Below are 21930 nucleotides of genomic sequence, written 5' to 3'. Positions count from 1 at the left end.
TTTTAGCTGGTTAAGAGCTATACTTGCATTGCTGCTCTCTTATTTAAAATCTCTTAATTGGCCAAACTTCTTCCACGCACCAGTTTTTGGCACCATTGCCAGGGAATTGCAATTGTGTGCTAAATTATTAATTAGTGTACATATTTTTATTTTCATTTTTTTTTGTTTTATTACCATGAGCTATATGTTTCTTTCATCGAATGATGCGTTCACTGCCTGATCCGAGCATAGCCGCATTTGATCCTGAAATTGAAAGAACTATTTCACGTATTAGGCGAGCTCGACGTCGGTTAGCCTTTGAGGGTGGTGAAGTGATTGTTATCGATTCACCAGTCTCATCTGAGGGCGAATCTGAGCCGCCATCCGAGAGCGAAACAAGCTCCTTTACTACTGATTCAGTTAATTCATGTGCAGATAGAATGGCAGCACCTAGGAGGATTACTCTCCAGGAAGCTGGAGCCCCAGATTTTACAATGCAGCCGCATCAAGTTCATCATCCAACTCTGGCTGCAGATTTTGAACTGAAGACTGTACTAATCAACTTGATGCCCAAGTTTCATGGCTTACCTGCTCAGAAGCCCATTAAGCACCTTAGGGATTTTAAGACAGCCTGTTCTACTATTAGGCGTCAGGGTGCGGATGAAACTTCTATTCTGTTAACTGCCTTCCCGTTTTCTCTTGAGGGAAAGGCAAGGGAGTGGTACTACTCCCAACCTGAAGTGACTGTTACCAATTGGGATACGCTCAGGAGAGAATTTTTGGAAAAATACTTTCCAGCTGAAGTTACAGACAGACTAAGGAAATAAATTTCATGCATTGTTCAAGGTGAATCAGAAACTCTCTATGAGTACTGGGAGCGTTTTAAGAACTTTCTAGATGCATGCCCCCATCACATGATTGACAGGCTAGTGTTGATCAGCTATTTCACTCAAGGGAAGAAGCCTCGGGATAAAACTACACTGGACGGTGCTAGTAATGGTTCTTTGAAGAAGTACAAGACCGCATATAAAGCATGGCAACGAATCAGCGACTTAGCTGAGTCCATGATAAACCCATATTTCATGAGTTCTTTTGTGCTTAATTTGAGTGATTTATACAATCCTTCACCTACTTATTCACATTAATTGCATGGTTTTACTTTCCCTTCCTTATTATGTCATATTGTGAAAAACATGTTTCCTAAGCTTTAAAATCAATTAATTTAATTACCTTTATTTCCATTCGATGCCGTGATTAGTGTGTTGAGTAGTTTCAGATTTTCTAAGGCAGAATGACTTAAAGGACGGAAAAGGAAACATACAAAAATGGATGGAGAAAGCAAAACGGAGCTTTAAGGAAATTGGTATCCACGCGATCGCATGGATGACGCGATCGCATGGATGACGCGATCGCGTGCCAAGCACGAATCAGCAGCGACGCGGCCGCATGACTGACGCGACCGCGCGCCTTAAGCAGAACGCACATGACGCGGTCGCATGACTGGCGCGACCGCGTGGAAAGGAAAAGCTCCAGATGACGCGACCGCGTGACCCACGCGGACGCGTGACAGAGGCCACGTATCAGAATTTACAGAATACGCCCCCAGCAAATTCTGAAGCCCTTTTTGGCCCAGATCCAAGTACAGATAGCATAGACCAGAGGTTATAAAGTGTGAGAATGCACCCATTCAAGGGAGCTCGCATATTTTTACTTTTCAATGATTTAGATTTAGTTGAGAGGGAGATCTTCTCTCTCTCTCTTTTAGGATTTAGGATTTCTTCTTGTTTTAAGAGTAACTCTGGATCCCAGGTTTAATGTTCTTTTATTTTTAGTTTTATTTATTCCAACATTTGAATTGATTATTATACTTTGATTTACGAATTATTCCATGTTACAGACAGTTATTTGAATTAATGATAATTGAGGTATTTTCAGTTTATGATTGTTCTCTTTGATTTAAGTCACCATTGCTTCCTATCTAAGGATATTTTTATTATTCTATCAATTTTACTTTTTCCCCTTTTGGTTCTGGTTAAGGATTCAGTAACTCAATAGTTATTAAACTCAACATAATTGATAATCGTTATCTTGCTAATTGAGCTGAACTTAAATAATCCCAACCTTTTCTTAGGAAATAAATAGGATTCAAAGGCCAGATTAATTAGTCCATTGACTTTCCTTTGCCCTAGTAAAGGTTGACCAAGTGGAGTTTAGATTCAACTTTCATTCTAGTAGAGAGAGATAACTACGTTGGACCTCCAACTTCTCTTACCTTGCCAAAAGTCTGCTTTACAGTATTTATTTATTTTAATTGCCACTTGCTTTACTTGTCATTTAAATTACTTGTTTCTCATCTTCTAAACCCCGATTACAACCTTTATAGCCAATAATAAGAACATACTTCCTCGCAGTTCCTTGAGAAGACGACCCAAGGCTTGAATACTCGGTTAACAATTTTTAAAGGGGTTTGTTACTTGTGACACCCAAAACGTTTGTACGAAGGGATTTTTGTCGGTTTAGAGACTATATCTACAACGCGACTGTTTTTATGACATTCTTTACTGGCAAAAGTCCTCTCGTCAAAATGGCGCCGTTGCCGGAGAACTGCTAACGTGTGCCTTATTATTGGTTATTGTAAATATTTTTTTTTGCTTGTTTATTTATTTTTGTTTTTCCTTTTTATCTTTTTTTGCTACTATGAACTCTCACCCTTCTCGCTTTGAGTTTGGTTCTAATATTGTTAAAGGAAATAGAAGTTACAGCAGGAATGTGCATCAAGGTTAGACCAATCAAGGATGGATGGAACTAAGAGGATCTAATAAACCCTTTTGGCAGCAACACTCTCCGAGATATCCTGGACAAAGACCATTCTACCATGCATACCCAGTTGAAAGACATAGTGGACAACCTTGTAACTACCAACAAGCCCCACCCCGTGCATATGAACCATCCTTTCAACATAACCTCGAACCACCACACTCACAAGCTTTTCTTCACCATTCGCCATCATATGATCCTTCCTTACCCCAATACCAATCCAATCATTCCCAATCATCACCACTTTCCTTTGTATCATGTCCAAGTCCGGCAAACCGCGAAGCAGAGGATCGCCTAAAAGAAACAGTAATTAAATTTCAAACAACCATTCAACAACTGGAGCAAGCACTAATTCAATGGGCCACTAGGCGCTCAAATATACAAGGATCAACCACAGCTCCATGTGGACAACCCGATGAAGAGCGTAGCATGAAAGAAATACTAGAAACTCCAGTGGACAAGACAAAGAATGAATTCGTACTAGAACAAGTGGAAGAAGCTGTCATTGTTCAAGAAGAAGAGTTGGTTGAAGATCTAGGAGATGCTGAACTTCCTTGGGAATCCAAAATTGAGGAAAACTCCGTCCAAGATGCTACAGTTAATGCTAAGGAGGCTACCGTACAATCTCCAAGGCAAGTCGTTTACGAAGAATCAGACGGAATAACCCAAGAAGCAATTTTCCTTGATGATGATAGTCACAAGTCTAGTTCTCCTAGTGATGAATTTGCGTCCGCAAGTGAATTCTCTGAAATCGAAGAATCTTCCCCAAGTGATTATGAGGATGATGCGGAGGTAGATTTCTCTCAACCTCCAATCTATGACTCAAGTGATGAGGAAGACACCAAAGACTTTGACCAGGACACAGATACAATTGAAGATCTTTGCAAAGAAGTGGAAGAATTCACAGAAGAGCACAAGGAAACGAAACTTGCAGAACCACCAAAAACACCTATCCCAAGGCCATTACCACCTAATACAAGCTTCAAGTGGGTACAATCCTTAACTTATAATTTTACTTATTCACTTGAATATGGTTTGCTCAAAACAGATGGCCAACATAGAGCTCTCTGCGGCTTTAAGAGTAAGAGGGAATTGGCTCGTACTCAGAGCTGGTGCACCAGGTTCAATAAGGTTCCACGCTTCACCTCGAAGTACACGGATTGGTATCATGCTCAATTGCATGAATCACAGAGAACGTTTGGTCGCCACGGTGAGATTCTACTTTTTAACCCGCCCGAATGGAAACTTACAAATCAAAACGGAGGCGGATCTAAAAACACAGCTTCGGATCATGGATTATATTCTGACATTCGTCATCCCGGGAGGCTAAATATCGGTCTGAAGTTGCTCAGAAGCTTTACATGCCTAGTTTGGGACCCCGGAGGCTATTGGCATTCCAAGCACTGGTGGAAATTTTTGGACGAATTTAAACATAAGCCACCATAACAGGATACTCTTCCAATGTCCAACTTAAGGACTTTAACTAAAAGTGCTAGGTGGGAGACAACCCACCATGGTATGGTCGCTTCTTTCTCAATCTATTTCTTGTTTATTGTTTTCAATTTACCTTTTTTTTTATTTTAACATTAACCTAGAATCATGCATAGCATTCATGTTAATCACTGCATCCTGCATTTTTCAGTAAAAAAAAAAGGAGCACGACGCGACCGCATGCCCCATGCGATCGCGTCATATTGCGAAAAACACCACCCATGCGACCGCGTGACCCACGCGGCCGCGTGATATATATATATCGGCGTAAGGATCCAACGAACAGAAAGTTGGGCTGAAATCGTGCGGCTCTTGTGTGTTTCACACAAATTAGCCCACGCGATCGCATGCCCCATGCGATCGCGTCACTTACCCAATACTAATCCCACGCGACCGCGTGAGCGACGCGATCGCGTCGCATGGATTGCATATCACCCCAAAAGGAGACAGAGAGTTCCGCTGAAACGGCGTTGGAGTCGTGTGTTTAGCACGAATTCCAGCGACGCGATCGCGCGACCCACGCGATCGCGTCACCCCGCCACCTTCTTCCCTGTTCCACCCTTTCCGCTTACCAGGTTCCGCAACACACAACCCTTTTTATCCGTTCATCACTTTTCTGTATTTTTTTCCGTTTATGTTCATGATTAGGATAGCTAGACTTGCATGTTGTAGTGGATTTTTAGGTTGTTAGGTAGCTTAGGCTATGGTTAGTGGATCTAGGTCTGTTTACTTGCACTGTTCTTGCTTCTGTTTTATCCTATGTGCAAATCTGTTGCTGCTATAATCATGATTCATATGCTGCTTTCTTGTATGTTGCTACTGTTTACATTGAATTTTTATGTTTATTTTATATCTATGTACATGCAGCTTGATTTTTTAATTCATATGAACTGATATGATTGCTGTTCATTTTCCGGGACAATCCAATTTTAGCCGGAATACTGCCCAAATTTTTTGAAAATTGTTTTCATTCTTTCTTTGGTTTGGCAACTCTGTTTTACTCTGCTTCCCCCAAACTATTTCATGAATGCTAGGGCCACTTTCTTATCCTCCTTGATTTCCTGGTTCATAACCTGCCTTTGTGATTCACTGATTCCAATTTCTGATTTCTTTATTTCTATTCGAATCAACATCACCCTGTTTTCTTTATTCGACTATGAGTACTTCTATTCTTACCTGTGAATCCTTGTTATATGGAATTTTTTCTATGCCACTTACTTTTCTAACTCACTAATTTTAATTTACTAATTTCTTTTTACCATACTAACCCTCTTGATCTCTTTTCTGATTACTCTTACTTCTTCTAACTTTCTCACTATGGCATATTGATTTTTTTCTCTTTCCATTTAACATTAATTCAATCACATTTTAATTACTCATTTTCCTTTTTCTATTTCTCCCTTACCATGTTGAGTTTCCTTTGTTTAAATTTCCTATTTGCTTTCCTATTTTATCCATTTCCTGGTTTTCTGTTTTTCAGGATGTCTGCCTCACAAAGGAAAGGTAAAGGCAAGGCTACTGGCAAGCGCAAGAGAGGAGCTTCCTCCCAGTCCATCATTGCTCTAATGCACGATTCCTCATGGCGGGAGAAGAACTTCACACAGCAGGAAAAAGCTGACCAGCTGCTCCCTTCGATTGATCCTATAAAATTTGCAAACCGGTACTGTGAGCTGAAGTACCCAACTTTTGCAAACTCCAGAAATCTATACCTGGAACGTACCTTGAATATTCCAGAAGCCCTCCAGCAATACATCACTGAGCAAATCAAGCAAAAGGGCTGGTTTTTTCTGGAGAGACCACTGACAGAGGTCAATGCATCTTGGGTACGAGAATTTTATTGCAACTACTACCTTACTACCCTAGATGCAGTGAACCTGAGGGAAAGCAAATTCTGGTCACTGAGGAGGCCATAAAGACCATTCTCCAGCTCCCAGCCAAGTCCGATCAGCCAGATGGTTATGCACAGGCTGAGGAGGACATGGGCCAGATGCGGTTTGATTGGGATGCTGTGAAGGCACGGATAGCTCTCGACCCTGCTGTTCCTTGGGAGATGGGTCAGGACACCACTATGCCTAGTGGGATCAAGAGAGTGTACCTGAATGATGAGGCTCGACTATGGCATCAGATCTTGAGCAACTATGTGATGCCGAGTACTCATGAGACTGAGATCCCGGCTGCCATGATCACCCTCCTCTGGTGTGTGCTGGAGGGTAAGGACCTGTACTTGCCTCGTTTTATCCGGCATTTTATGGCCAGGGTCCATGTCCGAGGCACCCTCCCCTTTCCTTATCTGGTTACACGGCTAGGCCGTCAGGCTGATATGCCTTGGGAGGATGCCGATGAGTGACCACCAACAGCGGACTGCAGGAAGATCATCCCTCACAGCAGGAACTTCCTTGCTTTGGGCTACAGACCACCATCTGTCACTGCTACTGATGAGACAGCCCCTCCGTCTGCTGGACCCTCTTCATCCACAGCTGCCCCAGCTGCCCCTGCTGCCACCACTGCACCTCCACCCGCCTCTGAGCCGGTTTATCGCCTCGTGCACCGTCTATTCCGCCAGCTTGATCAGATAGAGCGCCGTAACAGGCGCTGGTATGAGACATTGGAGCGCCGCAGCAGGCGACGCTATTCCCATCTGAAGCTGATGATCAGACAGGGCGCCGACATTCCCTCCGAGCCCGACACACCATCAGAGCCATCAGAGGAGGAGGAGGATGAGCACGAAGAGGAGCCTCATTCCCAGGCGGAGACTCATCAGCAAGCAGGCACAGAGCACGCTACACCAGAGTAGGAGGCCCCACATCAGCTTGAGGCTGCAGATCTGGAGATCCCGATCCAGTCAGTCCCCCCTCTATAGCAGCCAGACTCTCAGCCCACCACTGCCACAGAGACCCCAGCTACCATCCCTACCAGTGATGACACTCCTTCACACCCGGCTTGATTGAGCATCGGGGACGATGCTTCATTTTAAGTGTGGGGAGGTCGCCATCTCTAGCGTTTATTTTGGTGAACTACTACATACTTTTTCTTTTATTTTGGATATTTTTCTGTATTTTTTTCTTTTTCTTTTATTGTTATTTTCTGAGTACTTATACATTTCTACTTGTGTATTTTACTCTATTTTTTGCATTTTGCATTTTTTGTTCATATTTTAGTTATTTAGTTTAGTTTGCAATTCTGATTTATTAGTGGATTAATTAGTATAGTTTACCCTTTTTAGCATAAGATAGTATAGTTTAAATTAAAAAAAAATAAAAAGGAGGTAAGCTAGGAAATTGAACATATCAGATTTAAATCCACAAAACTTATATATAGCATTACATGATGTAGTTAAACTGACAACATTTCATCAAGGAGGAACATTAAAACTTTAAAAGCTACCCTAAATAATTTTTTTTATGAGAATAATGGGAATTTTTAACTAAACCTGCATACAATATATAAATGATATATGATGCTTGAGTTAGAGAACACACAGCCTGTGAGTATGGTTGCATTCAAACCATAATTTCATTTCTGTGTGTTACATTTCTTTTTATTCTGATGTTCTTTCCTTTGCTTTAATCTATATGTCTAATTATAGAATATAGAATAAATACATACCAAGAGAATGATTGAGGCCATCATTTGATTTTAGCTCACTCACCCCAAATTAGCCTACCATTTACATCACCCTTGTTAGCCCCCTTGAGCCTTTTAAAACCCCTTTATTCTATTTAGCCAAATTACTAGCCTTAAGCAGAAAAACAAAAGAAAATCCCAAGTGAATCCTTGGTTAGCTTAAGATAGAAAATCATGAATAGAGTTAAATGTGGGAAACTGATGAGCGGATATTTTATACGCTTTTTGGGGTTAATTTCATATAGTTTTTAGTATATTCTAGTTAGTTTTTAGTTTATTTCCATTAGATTTTAGGAAAAATTCATATTTCTAGACTTTACTATGAGTTGTGTGTTTTTCTGTAATTTCAGGTATTTTTCTGGCTGAAATTGAGGGAGCTGAGCAAAAATCTGATTCAGGCAGAAAAAGGACTGCTGATGCTGTTGGATTCTGACCTCCCTGCACTCAAAGTGGATTTTCTGGAGCTACAGAACTCGAATTGGCGCGCTTCCAATTGCGTTGGAAAGTAGACATCTAGGGCTTTCCAGCAATATATAATAGTCCATACTTTGCTCAAGGATAGATGACGTAAACTGGTGTTCAACGCCAGTTCTCTGCCCAATTCTGGCGTCCAGCGCCAGAAAAGGATTAAAAGTTGGAGTTCAACGCCAGAAATGGGTCCAAACCTGGCGTTGAACGCGCAAAATGGCCTTATGCACGTGAATTGCTTAAGTCTCAGCCCCAGCACACACCAAGTGGGCCCCAGAAGTGGATCTCTGCACCATCTATCATAGTTTACTCATCTTTTGTAAACATAGGTTACTAGTTTAGTATTTAAACAACTTTTAAAGACTTATTTTTGTATTTCATGACATTTTAGACCTAAACTTTGTACTCTTTGACGGCATGAGTCTCTAAACTCCATTGTTGGGGGTGAGGAGCTCTGCTGTGTCTCAATGAATTAATGCAAGTATTTCTGTTTTCTATTCAAACATGCGTGTTCCTATCTAAGATATCCATTCGTGCCTAACTATGGAGAAGGTGATGATCAGTGACACTCATCACCTTTCTCAATCCACGAACGTGTGTCTGACAATCACCTCCGTTCTACATCAGATTGAATGAATATCTCTTAAATTCCTTAATCAGAATCTCCGTGGTATAAGCTAGATTGATGGCGGCATTCATGAGAATCTGAAAAGTCTAAACCTTGTCTGTGGTATTCCGAGTAGGATTCAGGGATTCAATGACTGTGACGAGCTTCAAACTCGCGAGTGCTGGGCGTAGTGACAGACGTAAAAGGAGGGTGAATCCTATTCCAGCATGATCGGGAACCTCAGATGATTAGCCATGGTGTGACAGAGCATTTGGACCATTTTCACAAGAGGAGGGGATGTAACCATTGACAACGGTGATGCCCCAACACACAGCTTGCCATAGAAGGATGTGCGTGCGTGAATCAGAGGACAAAGGAAAGCAGAGATTCAGAAGACAAAGCATCTCCAAAACCCCAACATATTCTCCATTACTGCATAACAAGTAACCTTTAACCCATGCTCTCTTGTTTATTCGCAATTCAACTGATAAATACAATTGACTTCCTGACTAAGAATTGCAAGATAACCATAGATTGCTTCAAACCAACAATCTCCGTGGGATTCGATCCTTACTCACGTAAGGTATTACTTGGATGACCCAGTGCACTTGCTGGTTAGTGGTACGAGTGGTGAAAAGTGTGATTCACAATTCGTGCACCAGAAACCTTTTGGGAACATGGATGATAGAACCAAAAAGGTAGAGAAATTAAAAGAAATAAAATAAAATTTGGGAAGCATGCTCATGAGAAAATCTAAGTGATTCAACTACCATGTGCATTAAAAAAAAAGAGAATTATTTTTCAGCATCTAAATAAAAGGGGACACAAAAGAAATTCCCCAATGAAAAGAATGCACATGGGATAAAAAATTTAAAAAGTGAAACATGAGCATGTAACAATAAGTGGGAAATATGGGAAAATAGGTAAAGAAATTTTTTACTAAATATGTATGTTAGGTGAGATCTTAGTCTAATTAAGGATTCAGTTATTTGCTCACTTGACCTTATACACAGATCCTTACCTTTACCTTGACCCCATTACAACCTCAATTAAGACCTCATGACTTTTTGGTATGACTATATTCTATAATTGTTGATTGGTTAGATGAAGAACAAAGCTATAGAAATTAAGAATAAAAAGAAAAATAGAGTGAATAAACCCAATAAACACTGAGTGACTAGAGAGTAAACACAAAATCCAGTGAGGGTTCAATAACTCATCAACATATATCTGTACTTAATTTACTAATTGTTTTGCAAGTTTGTACAATGTTTTCTTTCCCATCACCTTTGCTAAAATGCTTTATTATTTAAGGGTTGGCTATATATATACATGACTCCTTGAGAATGTGAATTAACTTGGCTACATGTAGGCTTTATATATGAGTGGAGGAATTAGAATTGCATGACTCATTAGGTAGATGCATTTAGCATAGGTTGCATTTCATAACATTCCATCACTTTAACCTTAATTATTTACCTTGGATTTAGCATGAGGACATGCTAGTGTTTAAGTGTGGGGAGGTTGATAAACCCATATTTCATGAGTTCTTTTGTGCTTAATTTGAGTGATTTATACAATCCTTCACCTACTTATTCACATTAATTGCATGATTTTACTTTCCCTTCCTTATTATGTCATATTGTGAAAAACATGTTTCCTAAGCTTTAAAATCAATTAATTTAATTACCTTTATTTCCATTCGATGTCGTGATTAGTATGTTGAGTAGTTTCAGATTTTCTAAGGTAGAATGACTTAAAGGATGGAAAAGGAAACATACAAAAATGGAAGGAGAAAGCAAAACGGAGCTTTAAGGAAATTGGTATCCACGCGATCGCATGGATGATGCGATCGCGTGCCGAGCACGAATCAGCAGCGACGCGGCCGCATGACTGATGCAACCGCGCGCCTTAAGCAGAATGCACATGACGCGGTCGCATGACTGACGCGACCGCGTGAAAAGGAAAAGCTCCAGATGACGCGACTGCGTGACCCACGCGGACGCGCGACAGAGGCCACGTATCAGAATTTACAGAATACGCCCCCAGCGAATTCTGAAGCCCTTTTTGGCCCAGATCCAAGTACAGACAGCATAGACCAGAGGTTATAAAGTGTGGGAATGCACCCATTCAAGGGAGCTCACATATTTTTACTTTTCAATGATTTAGATTTAGTTGAGAGGGAGATCTTCTCTCTCTCTCTTTTAGGATTTAGGATTTCTTCTTGTTTTAAGAGTAACTCTGGATCTCAGGTTTAATGTTCTTTTATTTTTAGTTTTATTTATTCCAACATTTGAATTGATTATTATACTTTGATTTACGAATTATTCCATGTTACAGACAGTTATTTGAATTAATGATAATTGAGGTATTTTCAGTTTATGATTGTTCTCTCTGATTTAAGTCACCATTGCTTCCTATCTAAGGATATTTTTATTATTCTATCAATTTTACTTTTTCCCCTTTTGGTTCTGGTTAAGGATTCAGTAACTCAACAGTTATTAAACCCAACATAATTGATAATCGTTATCTTGCTAATTGAGCTGAACTTAAATAATCCCAACCTTTTCTTAGGAAATAAATAGGATTCAAAGGCCAGATTAATTAGTCCATTGACTTTTCTTTGCCCTAGTAAAGGTTGACCAAGTGGAGTTTAGATTCAACTTTCATTCTAGTAGAGAGAGATAACTACGTTGGACCTCCAACTTCTCTTACCTTGCTAAAAGTCTGCTTTACAGTATTTATTTATTTTAATTGCCACTTGCTTTACTTGTCATTTAAATTACTTGTTTCTCATCTTCTAAACCCTGATTACAACCTTTATAGCCAATAATAAGAACATACTTCCTCGCAGTTCCTTGAGAAGACGACCCGAGGTTTGAATACTCGGTTAACAATTTTTAAAGGGGTTTGTTACTTGTGACACCCAAAACATTTGTACGAAGGGATTTTTGTCGGTTTAGAGACTATATCTACAACGCGACTGTTTTTATGACATTCTTTACTGGCAAAAGTCCTCTCGTCAGTCCACCAGGAATCACAGGCACAGGAGTAGCCACTCGAAATCTGTTACAGAGGTTTCCTCTAGCACTGAGACTACTGCTCTTACACAGAGTATATGTGAAATGACCAACCTACTGAAGAAATTACAGTTGAATCAACAATAACAAGCTCAGCCTTCCCCACCACAGCAAAGCCAACAGTTAGTCCCCCAAAGAGTATGTGGCATATGTGCTGATTATAGTCATCATACTGATGAATGCCCGTAGCTCCAACAAGAAGACAATACTGTGGCAGCCACTTGTAACTTCTGTGACCGCCCAAATCAAGGATACAATCAACAAGGCAGCAACAACAACCAAGGTGGGAACTATAATCAAGGATGGCAGGACAACTCCAACCAAAGTTGGAGAGATAATTCCAACCTTGGCTGGAGAGACAACTATAACAGAGGAAGCAAAGGCAACCAAGGAAACCACAGGTTGAATAACAACAACAGACAGCATAATCAGAACCAACCTTACAGAGCTCCTCACTTAAGACAATCACAAGGACCCCAGCAAAACCAACAACAAGTACCACAGATCACTTATCCTACTTCCTCATCAAATGACTAGATGCTTCATTCTCTTGTACAAGGACAACAAGACATGCAGACTACACTGAACTCTACTTTAAATGGTCTGAATGCCACTTTACAAGCTCTCGCCGCCCAGATAGATTCATTACCTACTTCCACTAACCAACTTTTAAACTCCAGTGGAATTCCTTCTCAATCCTTACCTAACCCCAAGGGTGGCATCAACGCCATCACTTTGAGGTCCGGAACTAAATTACAGGAGAGGAACCAAGAGGAGCCAAGACCACAGGTACATGCCCCAGCTGAGGATGTAATAGAAGTGGAAGATGCTGAAGAGGAAGAGGAAGTACAAGACATTGTTGAAGAAGAACTAGCCCAGCAAAGGAATGAAGCACCAAAGGATGCAGAAGCTGCAAGTGGCGCCATTCTTATCCCATTTCCGCATCTTACAAGGAAATCCAGAAAGCAGATGGAACTTGATCCCAAAATGGTAGAAATTTTCAAAAAGGTTGAGGTAACCGTTCCCCTTTTTGATGTTATTCAGCAAGTACTTAAATATGCAAAGTTTCTGAAAGATTTATGCATACATAAAGATAAAATTAATGAATTAGAAACTATTCCTTTAGGTAGTTCTATATCCGCTTTAATGGGAGGTATACCTGAAAAATGTAGTGATCTAGGTCCATGCATGGTTAACTGTACCATTGGAGGTGTAATATTTTCTGACTGCATGTGTGACTTAGGAGCGTGTGTTAGTATAATGCCATTGTCTATATATGATACTTTAAGGCTCCCTTCTTTAAAAAGGTCGGCAGCTCGATTTGTGTTAGCAGATAAAAGCATTATTACAATAGTTGGAATTGCTGAAGATGTATTAGTGATCATTAAGGGGCTCACATTTTCCATTGGCTTCTATATCCTGGAAATGCCCCCTAATGACTCAAGAAGACCATCATCAATCCTGCTTGGAAGACCATTCCTAAAAACCTCGAAGTTCAAGCTGGACGCATTCTCAGGAACTTACTCCTTTGAGATAGATGGCAGAACAGTGAGTTTCAGTTTAAATGAAGCTATGAAGCACCCTCCGAAAGATCATTCTATCTTCCAGTGCGACATCATTGATGAAACTGTAGCTGAAGTTCACCAAGATGAAATAGAAGAGAAGCACATAGAGCAAGGTCCAAGCGTGGGGACACCCTCTGAACATGATGAAGACACCTTACCATTACCACTAGCCCCGGATGATCCAGAACCTAGCCAAGAGCAGAAATTGGAATTGAAGCCCCTTCCTCCACACCTCAAGTATGCTTACCTTGAGGATAATCAGAAATTCCCAGTCATCATTGCAAGGGAACTCACTTCACAGCAGGAGGAGCAACTGCTTAGTATGCTGAAAAAGCACAAGAAAGCAATTGGGTGGAGCTTGGCAGATATAGTAGGCATCAGCCCTCAAGTTTGTGAGCACAGAATATATTTAGAAGAGGAATCAAAACCCGTCCGTTAACCCCAAAGAAGAATGAATTCCACCATCTTAGAAGTTGTCAAGAAAGAAGTGACCAGGCTACTTGAAGCAGATATCATTTACCCCATCTCAGACAGTGAATGGGTCAGTCCAGTACAGGTGGTGCCCAAGAAGTCTAGAGTCACAACAATAAAGAATGAGCATGGAGAGCTCCTGACAACTGGAGTGCAAAATTCATGGAGGGTTTGCATTGACTATAGGAGTCTCAAACGAGCTACTCGCAAGGATCATTACCCCTTGCTATTTACTGATCAGATTCTTGATCGCCTGTCAGGTAAATCCCATTATTGCTTTTTAGATGGTTATACATGATATTTTTAAATTCATATAGCTCCTGAAGATTAGGAGAAGGCCACTTTTACATGTCCCTTTGGAACGTATGCATACAAAATGATGCCTTTTGGCTTATGTAATGCACCGGCTAGTTTCCAAAGATGCATGATGAGTATCATTTCAGATCTTATTGAGAACTGTATGGAAGTATTTATGGATGATTTTAGCGTATATAGTGATTCATTTGACCTTTGCTTGGATAGTTTAACTAGAGTATTAGATAGATGTGTTAGTTCAAATCTTGTATTGAATTTTAAAAAGTGTCACTTTATGGTAAAACAAGGGATTGTTCTAGGACATGTTATCTCTAAAACTGGTATTTCAGTAGATCCAGCAAAGGTAGATGTCATTTCTAGTTTACCATATCTCTCCTCCGTAAGGGAAGTTCGTTCGTTCCTAGGCCATGCAGGTTTTTACAGGAGATTCATTAAGAACTTCAGTAAGGTAGCATTACCTTTATATACTGTTAGCCGTAGATTATGTTTTTAAATGGGTGGAAGCAATTTCTACCCGTACTGATGATGCTAACACTATTGTTTCCTTTGTTAGAAACCATATTATCTGTCGCTTTGGATCACCACGAGCAATCGTGAGCGATCAAGGCACTCACTTTTGTAACAGAAGACTAACAGGATCACTGAAGAAGCATGGGATAGTTCACAAGGTAGCAACCGCTTATCATCCCCAGACCAATGAACAAGCAGAAGTGTCTAACAGAGAAATTAAACACATTTTGGAGAAGATAGTAAAGCCCCATAGGAAAAACTGGAGTGCCAGGCTACAAGATGCACTATGGGCATATAGAACAGCGTATAAGACACCCATTGGGATGAGCCCAATCTGCTTGGTATACGGAAAGGCTTGCCACCTTCCAGTAGATGTAGAACACAAGGCTTTCTGGGCTGTAAGGGAATGCAATATGAATTTTGAAGAATCTGGTGCTGAAAGAAAGCTGCAACTAGCAGAATTGGAGAATCTTTGCCTAGAAGCATATGACAACTCCAAACGATACAAATAGAAGATGAAGGTTGTCCATGACAAGCACATAAAAAGGAGAGAATTCAGACCAGGGGAGTTAGTTCTTCTTTATAACTCCAGACTGAGACTTATGCCAGGCAAATTGAGATCAAGATGGGAAGGTCCCTATAGAGTAGAGAAGACAGAGTCATGCAGAGTTTTTCACCTGCGTCATCCTTCTAGCTCCAAATTCATGAAGGTCAATGGACATCGCCTGAAGATTTATCATGGTGAGAAGATGAAGAATCACAAAGAACAAGAAGGTTTTCCTCTTGGAATACCCACCAACAGAAGCAGAATGAGCCTGAAGACGTCCAACTTAAGGACGTAAAAGCAAAGTGCTAGGTGGGAGACAACCCACCATGGTATGATCGTTCAGTTTCAGTATTAGTTTTATTTTACTTTATTCTATTTTTATTTTTATTAATGACTCTTCTCAAAAACTCTGCATATAGCTGCATATAGCCTGCATTTGTATTTGCATACTGCATAAAAAAAATAAATAAAAAATGCATGCGACGCGCAAGTGTCGCTGACGAGTCCACGTCATTGGTGTATTCGCACAAGGAAGAAAAGAAGCAAAGAGTCATGCGGAAGCGTGGCTGGAGGCGTGCCTTAGGCACAACCATGCCCACGCGAACGCGTCGCTGACGCGTCCCCGTCATTTTGAAAAATAGCCTCCCACGCGTGCGCATCACCCATACGCACACGTGACCCTGCAAAATCAACGTAAAAAGGTGTATGGCAGAGAGTTATGATGAAGTGGGGCTGGAATGGTGCTGGAAGCACAAGCCCTATCACGCGAACGCGTGCCCCACGCGGCCGCGTCATTTTACAAAATCAGGCCATTCACGCGTGCGCGTCACCCACGCGCACGCATCTCCCAGAATTTTGGCAAAATACGTAGAAAACAGAGAGTTGTGCGTACGTGAGGCTGCACTCGTGCCAATAGCACAAATCAGGTCACGCGATCGCGTGACCCACGTATCCAAGTCACCTGAACTTATCACACACCACGCGATCGCGTGCCCCACGCGTCCGCGTCAACTGCGACGCACAGCTTATCTAGATCAGCGCCTGTTATCTTATCTTTTCTTCCCCAAATCCAAATCTTTTCTTTCCCTTCTTATTTCTTTCTTATCTCTCCTTCCTTCTTTATTCTTTCTCACTTTTTACCTTCTCCTCCCTTATTTTTCACTTTCATTGTTAAGGTTCTTTTCTTTTTTCTTTACTTTTTACTTTTCCTTTATTATTTTTTATGTTTTCTTCTTCTTTTTCTTTTCACTTTCATTATCTATATTTTCTTTTTCTTTATTTTTCTTTTATTTTATTCCTTTAATTGGTGTTAGAAATTTAATTGGGTGATTATTTTCTTTTACATTTTGCTTGTGGATTATTGTGGAATTGTTTGAAAATTAATATTACTTCTTAAAGGGTTGCTTGCATGTTCAATTTAATACTTTTAATAACATATTTACCATGCATGCTATGTGTTTGTGAAAAAGCCCATATGGTATTGTGCATTATTTTAAAATTATTCTATTCTACTATTCTAATGCCTATTTTCACAAAACCCCTTTTATATTTTATTGATTAAATATAATTGTCAATACAAACAGATTGTTAGTTTGAAAGAGTAGATAATCTAACTTGGACATTTAATGCTTGATTTATGCTACGCATGCCCTTGCCGGCATGCCAATAAACATCTTGCATTTAATTGCCATCACATGCACTTGCTATATTTCCATTGATGAACTTTTCACATATAGTCATGACCATGTGTTAACGACATCCCTCTTTACCATGCATTGATTATCACCTATACTATCCTCCTCCTTGCTCGAACCCTTAGCTTTACATGTACTTACTTTTTCCCTTTTTCAGGATGGCCACCAAAAAGGGTAAAGAGAAAGCTACTCCAAAACCACCAGCAAAGAAAGGAACAAAAAGAGCACTAGTGTCAGAGCTATCTTCAACAACAGTAAAGCCATCAACAAAGCGAATCAAGAGGATCAGTAAGGTCGATGAAAAAGAGAAAGCCTTTCCAGTAAAGGACACTGCGTTGTTCACTAACTGCTACTGTGAGCAGATGTTCCCCATCCTGGCTGAGAGAAACTATAACAATGAGTATCTACTCATCCTCCCGACCAACATTGTTGAATTTGTTGAGCCGCGAATTGAATGAAGACATTGTGGATTCCTACGGAGACAGTCACGGCAGGTTAATCTTTCATGGGTAGTTGAATTCTACTCCAATTTTCACATGCCAACCATGTAGTCTGTCTATGTCCGTCAGAAGCAAATTCCCATAACAGAAGAGGCCATTCAACGAGCTTTAGATCTTCCCCCTGCTCCAGAAAGATTGGACGCATTCCAAGAAGCCTAATTCAAATGCCAGACATACCAATTTGACTGGGACGCCGTTCTCAGAATTATAGCACAACGTGGCAGCGGATGGATCTATTGATACCATTGTACTCGACCAAAAAGCATATTTGCTTCCGCACTCACCTTGGAGGCTCGAGTATGGGCACAGATTATGTCACATTACGTCTTTCTGAGCACTCATGAGTCCTCCTTCACCGTAGACATGGTTGTTCTACTCTGGTGTATCCTTACAGACCAGCACCTCAATTTACCAAGACACATTCGGCATGCTATGGGACATGTACAGATCGCAGGCAACCTACCTTTTCTCGCCTTGGTTTCAGATCTAGTCTCAACAGCCAGATTATCCTACAGAGCTGGGGACACCAATGCCATAATTCCAAGGGATGATCAGATAGTCCCTAACGAGAAATATATCAGACCTCCAGCAACCACTGCTAGCCGGCCTACAGAACCGGCCAAAGATATTCCTTCTCTTTCCATATCACAAGCACCTTCAACAAACCAACTGCTCCATCAGATACTTAAGAGGCTAGACCAGCACGACCGGAAATGAAAGCAAAGGGAGCACCGTAACAAGCGCCGATTTACATACCTCAAGGAGCTGCTTATTGGTAACCGCCCACCTGAAGAAGAACCAGACACCCCGGACTCCACTTCATTTACCAATACAGGGAGCTATGACGGTCCCGATTGTGGAGATATTGCTACCAGTCCCCCGTTGTTCCTGACTGATGGCACCGAGGACGGTGCCAAGCTTTAAGTGTGGGGAGGTCGGTCAGTACCTGACCTCCGGAGGTAATTTCTCTTTTCTTAACAACAATAGACTAGGATATTTATTTAACTTTTCTTTTGTTTAGGATAGGATATACTGCATAGTAATAGGTTATTTGCATGCATGTTCTATTTGGTTAGAAAATAATAAGTTTCTTTATAAAACCCTATTTTTAAAAATTTTTACTAATTTAAATCAAAACTTTTGTGTTAAACTTGTTTGGAAGTTGTAATTAGAACATAATTAAAAGCTAGAACACACAACCTGTGAGACTTGAGCTTAATGACATGGTTACATTATTTAACCATAAAATTTTATTCTTGTGTGTTTGTTTCTCTATGATTGTAATCTATATTTTGTTCCATCCTATATGTCCAATATTTAATGTGTTATATGCATGCATATGATTGAGGCCATTATTTTATTAACTCACTTATCCCAAATAGCTTACCCTTTCAATCACCTTTGTTAGCCAATTTGAGCCTTTTAATCCCATTTATTCTATATTTTACCACATCATTAGCCTTAAGCGGAAAAACAAGTAATACCCCAAATTGAATCTTTAGTTAGCTTAAGATAGAGATTTGTGTGTCAATCAAGTGTGGGAAAACTGTGGGAACATGGGTTAATAAGGAAATGTGTTATGTTTTTGATTTGATAAAACATTGGAAATTTGGGTACCTACTCATGTGAAACTAGAAGAATTATAAATCCATGTGCATTGATAAGCTATGTTTATGTTTCTATTTTATTTTTAAAAAAAAAATCCAAAAATATTTAAGCAATTAAGTAATTAAATAAATCAATAAGGGGACAAAATTACCCCAATACTAAGTTAAGTTTAATGAAAAATCAATGCATGTGTGATACAAGTTAAGAGAAAAGTTGATGCATGAGTATGTAATACAAAAGTGGGAAAATTTTGGGTAGCTAGACATGATTTAAGAAGAATATAGAGTATGTATGTTAGGTGATAGCTTAGGTTGATCAAGGATTCAATTTATAGCTCACTTAGCCATATATATACCCTCAGCTTTACCTTGGTCCCATTACAACCTTGAAAAGACCTCATGATGTTTGCATTGGTACATTAAATACTTGTTGATTGGTTAGGTGAAGAACATGGTTTAGAAAGCATGATTAGAGAAGAATAGAGTGAATTACCCTATACACTAGAGTGACCAGAGTGCATATACATCATCAGTAAGGGTTCAATGCTTAATTCTATGTTCCCTGCTTTAATGAGCTGTCTTTCTACAAGTTTACTTGTTTTTACTGTATAATTTGAATTAGTGGAATTTGATTTATTTTTGTCTTGAAGAACTTATTTATTTTTAACCAAGTAGGCAAAATCATTTAAGCATATAGTTGCATACATAGGTTGCATTGCATTGCACGAGTCTTGCTTTTCTCTACTCATTTATTTTATCTCCTTAAGCTAAGCATGAGGACATGCTAATGTTTAAGTGTGGGGAGGTTGATAAACCACTATTTTATGCTTCATTTTGTGTTTTATTGAGTGGTTTCATCAAGTCTTCACCCACTTATTCATACTAATTGCATGATATTATAATTCCTTCCTAGTTTTGTTCTATGGTTGAAAACTTGCTTTCCAGAGATCCTTAATTTATGTATTTTAATTCTTCTTTATACCATTCGATGCCGTGATCTGTGTGTTAAGTGTCTCAGGCTTTATAGGGCAGGAATAGCTTAGAAAATGGAGAGGAAGCTTGCAAAAATGGAAGGAACACAAGAAACTAAGGAGATGACCAGCAAACACTGACGCGCGCGCATGGGTGACGCGAGCGCGCGGAATGGAGAAAATTGCATCGACGCGTGTGCGTGCCTGACGCGTACGCGTGGGTTGGAGTTTGCACAAATGACGCGAACGCATGGACGACGCGTACGCGTGACAAGGAAAATCGCTGAATGACACGAACGCATGACTGACGTGTACGCATGACCTGCGCGATCTGCAGAATTAACAAAAATGCTGGGGGGATTTTAGGCTGCATTTTAACCCAGTTTTTGGCCCAAAAACACAGAATAAAGCCAGGGAACATGCAGAGACTCGACACAGATTAGATTCACATCGATACACATTCACATATTCACATTAGGATAGTTTTTAGGTTTTTAGATCTGAATTTAGAGAGGATTACTCTTCCTTTAGGCTCTCTTTACATTCCTAGTTTATTGCTTTTGCTTTTGGATATTGAAGAGTCATTATGTATTTATTCCATATTCTTAATTCTTGTTTAAGTAGCAATTGGATTATTTTCATGGATTGTTAATGCAAAGGATTACTTTTACTTTTAATTAATTTAATTTAATTTATCATGTCTTCTTATATTTTTATGAGCGTTATATTCATGTCAATGGAGTAGATTCCATACTTGACATGAGGGTTGATTAAAAGGAGACACTTGAGTTGGAAGGCTTAAGTGCTGATTAAATTGGAAGTTGTTGGCTAGTTCTGTATTTACTAACGCTAGACCTTCCCAAGGGAGAGGACTAGGATTTGCGAATAAGAGTTAGCTCAATCACTTGACATTCCTTTATTTAGTAAGGGTTAACTAAGTGAAAACAACAACCTTTTTAATACTACACTTAGAGACCGCAACAAGGATAGAACTTCCAATTAATCATTCCCCCAGTCAAGGCTTTTTATTTAGAATATTAATAATCATTCTTAGTTTTTTATTGCTTTAATTTACAATTATTTAATTGCTCATTATTCAACTCTCAAAACTCTCTTGGAAATTCCTAATTAATAAAATAGCATCCTTTCTTGCAACTCGTTGGGAGACGACCCCGGACTCATACTCCCAGTATTTTTATTCTAAATTTTTGTGAGACCTTTCTAAATTGGTGAGGCGGATTTTAGCTGGTTAAGAGCTATACTTGCAACGCTGCTCTCTTATTTAAAATCTCTTAATTGGCCTAACTTCTGTCACGCACCAAAGTCTCTAATGAAGTCGTGGATTAGTCATCTAAGAGATGTATAATCAAGCTGGCGGTTCGATGTTTTCCAATCATGTATTCACACGAACCCAAGAAGAACACGGGTGGTTGTCAGGCACGCGGTCTTAGTATGAAGAATGGAGCTGATTGTCATAGATCATCCCGTTCATCAAGTTGAAGAAAGAATATACATCTTAGAATTGAATCAAACACGGATTGAAGAGAAATAGTAATATTTTTATTAATTCATAGAACTTAGCAGGGCTCTTCCCCTCAACCTAGGAGGTTTAGAAACTCATACTGATATGAAAACACAATGATACACGAAATTATGGCATTAAAGTCTGTAAGATTATGTAAAA

The 21930-nt window shown here is 39.8% G+C and overlaps 1 non-coding gene across 1 annotated transcript; it reads right to left on the bottom strand.

The window, feature by feature from the left end:
- Window positions 1–791: 791 nt before the first annotated feature.
- Window positions 792–899, bottom strand: LOC112745153 (small nucleolar RNA R71). Its single transcript, XR_003173096.1, has one exon. It is a non-coding gene; the product is annotated as a small nucleolar RNA R71 (small nucleolar RNA).
- Window positions 900–21930: the final 21031 nt, after the last annotated feature.

The sequence above is a fragment of the Arachis hypogaea genome, chromosome 14, assembly GCF_003086295.3.
Source record: "Arachis hypogaea cultivar Tifrunner chromosome 14, arahy.Tifrunner.gnm2.J5K5, whole genome shotgun sequence".
Lineage (NCBI taxonomy): Eukaryota > Viridiplantae > Streptophyta > Magnoliopsida > Fabales > Fabaceae > Arachis > Arachis hypogaea.
Note: the sequence above shows the minus strand (reverse complement) of the source record. Positions and strands in the feature narration are given on the sequence as shown.